A 4,785-nucleotide genomic window follows, 5' to 3' on the forward strand; every position below is an offset into this window, starting at 1 on the left:
GTAAATTTACAGTGGCTACATAATTTACTTTGACAATCCGCCTCTATACACTCTATTTTCATTGATGGTATCAATGCACACTATATTTAGTACAGACTATGTAACTATGTTTGTACGGGTCAAATCTTGCAAGTTAAATTTGACCCACTTCCCGACTTCCAATGAAGCTGGAAATTTGTATACATAAGTAAGGCGAGACAGGAGGTGGCCATAGGAACTCTGTGATAAAACAACGAAACCTAATTGTGTTTTGGGTTTATAGAATTGTCTCGATGAGTATTAGTTGCCCGTGGAATAAAAGTACAGTCAGCAATAAAAGCTTGTACTAAAAATGTTTTTTTTGCCATAAACTTATTATTTTGGTTAAAGTTAGATTTATGGGTTCGTTTTGGTAGGGTCTTAACTGAATGAGTTTTATTTTATGCGTATTAACTTGGAGATTGTGATTCTGTAGCCATTCTGCGTCAGGGGTTAATGAGGATCAGCTCATAGCGTAATAATTAACACACACACTATCACACACAGCCCACAGCTGAGGCTTAAAGTTATAGCTAGGTATATATAATTTCGACTGTTGAGTTGAGTGTGTGACGGTAATTCAGTTAGTTCCTACTTCCTTTTTACAGATATATTTGTGTTTACCTTATCCTATTTAAATATATTAATTCTAAGATTAGTTTTTGAAAAATCTTTAGACAAACATGTTAAGCCCCCTCCAGACTATGCGCGTGAATCGCGGGCGTAGCCGCGAACGCGAGTGTGGAGTCGATTTCGCTGTCTGCGAAAATCGACGCCTCACTCGCGTTCGCGGCTTCGCGCCGCGATTCGCGCACGAGTGAGGAGGGGGCTTTAGATTTTGTAACGAGTACAGTGTATCCGTTTGTAAATTCTACCAGAATATATTTTTCATATCTCACGCTCTGAAAGTGGGTCGTTGTTGTTCTAAAAGGTGCGCAGAAAGTGATACGTTTATGCTCTAGCGCAGAAAAGTGGTGTGCTCCTCTGCGTCCCCGTCTCACGAACAACTGGGTGGAAACAAAATGGAAAAATAGTGTCTTTATTTCCTCGCCTGGAACAATTGGTAATTGTTTAATTTTACTAATCCCACGTTGATCCTTTTTTTTATAAAAAATGATGTAAGTAAATTGTTAAAAACAAATTATTCTTGATTTCTTTCGTTGAATTCTATTTACTCGATTTCATAAGGCGGGAACCAAAAGGAATACACCAAAAATATTTTTTTAAACCTTACCCTTGCGTAAATGAGCAAAGGCAGAATCGTATACAGCCACAGTTAAACGTTTGTACGTTATTAAATGGGTTTTTAAAAGTTATTTACCACTATATTCATGAAAATAAAATAAAGTACAAGATAAAAATGTCTTATATTATTATTTATTATTTAAAATACTTTTATTATGTTATTACGTGGTGCGGCGCACCAAGGTCGCGGTGCGCTCTGGTAGTCTGTTGCGGCTTTTAGAACGAAAAAGTATAAAATTAAAAAGTAAGAGGCAATCCCGCTGATTTTCATACTATAATGAACAAATAATTTTAAAATTACTGCAGTTTGTTAAAAAATGTGTTTTCGTAAATATTGCAATCTAAATGATTTTCGCTAGGGGTTATTAATCTTCACACATGTAAAGTCTCCGATTGCAAGTAAGTCCTAAGGAAAAAATCATGGCCGTAGGTCTATTAGGTACTTCAATTACTGATTTTGCGAAATTGCCTTGTCTTGTTTGGTTTCCTCGCATTCGATATGAAAAGTAGAGTGTTTAACTCGGGTGAAAGGCACCATCTCCGTCTCGGACTATTGGCGCTCTCACTGCGTTCGAGCGCCAAACTACCTCGACAGAAATGGGTGCCTTTCAACCCTTGGTTAACAATCTACTATTGTACAGTTCAGTGTTTAAAAACATAGGTACAGCATATTTGTACATTCAGTATTCAAATTGTGCAATAAGAACAAATATGTATATATATATACACACATATATATATATATATATATATATATATATATATATATATATATATATATATACCATATATTCAGTCTGGCCATTAATTCAGCTATTCATAGTCTCACGTTGATACTGCATGTTTGGTACCTGGACGACGGCACCATCAGCGGAGACTCAAAAACGGTCCTGGCAGACTTATCCCTCCTCTTCAGTCGGTCCCTCAATACTGAGGATCGTGACATCATATCCTTCTGTTGAAGACAAGGTTCCTCCATAGGGTTCTGTTCCCCGCCAAGCGCATGGTCTCGTGCAGTTTTAATAGCATAGGTGCCGTAATTTGAGCACACCAATCTAGTAGGGCCAAATCGATTTCTAAATTTTATGTTATTTCAGATCGTTTAGTCAAAATTAGTAGCCATTCGGCCTTATTTATTTTAAAATGTTGTTTGTTGGTTCCCAAATTTACGTACTTGCTCCATTGCTGCCCTATCTGGAAAGTCGCTAGTTTAGTCCAACCTATCGATAGTCTCCTTAAGTCACAACTGGAATCGATTTTGAATGTCCGTTTTAATGAACCGGCTTGGACCCAAGATTCTTTGCCCATTAGGTTTGGCGGTTTAGGAACACGCAAAATATCGAGTATTGCTCTGCCGGCATTCTTGTCCTCAATCCATAGCACGTCTGATCTCGCAGGTAAAATCCTTAAAATAACAAACTGCGAGATCGCGTGCTTGGATGAGGCCAAGAAAGCCTGGCTAGCTAAACTGCCAGATGTTCCACCTAGACCCGAGAGGCAAAGGGCCTGGGACAACTTAGCCCCCACTGCCGTTCTAAAATCCCCAATTGACACTTCGTCGGGAAGGGACCACGCAAGGCTCCTAGCTGTGTCCATTCCAGAGTCTGGACAATGACCCTTTCGATTTCCAACTTTTGAACTCTACGCTGAAGCTATGGCCTGACTGTTCGGCAGTTATTTTTGCACAGTATCGTTTTGCTTACACACAAATCGTCTACACTCATGACTTGTTACGTCTCGCTTCTATTCTCAAAAACCGAATCTTTAACCTGCCTGTTCCAAAAGTCTTCTCCGCCTTCGGTAAACGATTTGAGGACCACCTTAAGGCTTCAACCTACAGTGTCATGCTAAAGCATTGTTATCTCAAATCGAAGACAGATCAGTTATTGAGGCCAAAAAGCTTACCTACACTCTTCTTCAATCACTTAACTACGTGGAAACCGCTAGAAGCTATACTAAGTAATATTTTATAATGTACGCAAATATTTAAGTGTAATTTTTAGTAATTTTGTAACTTGCATGCTATACCTATTAAGTAACTAAATCCAGATACTGTACAAATCTAAAGGCCCCTGTACACAATGGGCCAGCGCCGGCCAGTCCAAGGGACGCAGCCATGCGGTAGAATAAGATAGGCTACGATACAGAGGGGCTACCGCGAAAACCGTAATTCGCAAATTGCGGGGATTTTTCTCTTTTACTCCAATGAAGGTGTAATTAGAGTGACAGAGAAAAATGCCCGCAATTTGCGAACTTCGATTTTCGCGGTTATATGTAGCCCAGGTCTCACCTAGTGCGGGGGCCCCTGGTAAATATGTAAACCATAGTTTATTGGTAAATAAATCATTTTATTTTACTAATTTTATGGCTGCACGCCTATCCATCACCCAACAACGGCACTTTCATCGAGCCAAACACTCAGAATTGCTATCGGACTCCGGGTCGGGGCCTATGTATGCGTGGACCACAGCTGTGCCTCTAGTGGGGCCCCTGTTGATCGCCTTGGCCACCACGGACTCGCCTGCTCCTCGGGCGCCGGCCGCCTATCCCGTCACGCCGCGCTCAACGACATCCTGAGGAGAGCGCTCGTCAGCGCCGACGTCCCTGCGGCTCTGGAGCCCCAGATCGCAAGGGATGACGGCAAACGCCCCGACGGGATGTCGTTGATCCCCTGGCGGATGGGCCGGGCGCTGGTGTAGGACGCCACCTGCGCAGATACGCTGGCGGTGTCCTACATTTTAGCCACCAGCAAACAGGCCGGGGCGGCGGCTGACGTCCGAGAACTCTTCAAGGCGAATAAATATAGTTGTCTCGGCGCATACTACGAATATGTAGCCTTTGGCGTCGAGACACTAGGTCCATGGGGTAGGGGGGCTCGGGGACTCCACAAGGTGCTCAGTAAATTCCTAAGGGAGGTCACAGGTGATCCTCGCGCAGGCAGCTTTCTCGCGCAAAGATTGGCCATAGCAATCCAGCGCGGGAACGCTGCCTGCGTGATGGGCATCCTACCAAGGGCGCAAAATTTTTAGCTTCAGTTATCTTAATTGTAGTTAATTTTAGTTTTATATTCATTTTAGAACACTTATTATTTATAATAAATGAGTTTTTGTATATACCAAGTATGAACTTAAGAAATTAATAAAGTTTGTAATAAACTCACAGGTGTTTTATTTTCTACGATAAAAAGTTTTGAATGAGTTTAGGACGGTTTTTATCGGTTTAGGAAGTCACTATTATCGATTTTTCGCAGCACTACTTTCTATCATGTCGGTTATTATCGTTTCGAGAACTCACTATTATCGATTTTTCATAGCACTGCTTTCTATAAACCATAGATAAATATATAGATAATATATTTCTTTATCTGTGCTATAAACAATTTTCTTTATGTTGGTATGAATAGATGCTCATCAGTCATACGTCAGTCAAGTCCTGTCAAAACGAACCGTTTGACAAAAACGTACTATGGAGTTCCGCCTCTTAGAACGTAGTGATTATATGCTCTTTGATCCCGTTCACGTC

The 4,785-nt window shown here is 41.1% G+C and overlaps 1 long non-coding RNA gene across 1 annotated transcript in view; it reads right to left on the reverse strand.

Moving 5' to 3' along the window:
- Positions 1-4,785, reverse strand: part of LOC134791803 (uncharacterized) — a 96,277-nt gene that overhangs the window by 85,813 nt on the left and 5,679 nt on the right. The gene's annotated exons all lie outside the window — the stretch shown is intronic.

Source organism: Cydia splendana, chromosome 6, assembly GCF_910591565.1.
Source record: "Cydia splendana chromosome 6, ilCydSple1.2, whole genome shotgun sequence".
NCBI classification, from domain to species: Eukaryota; Metazoa; Arthropoda; class Insecta; order Lepidoptera; family Tortricidae; genus Cydia; species Cydia splendana.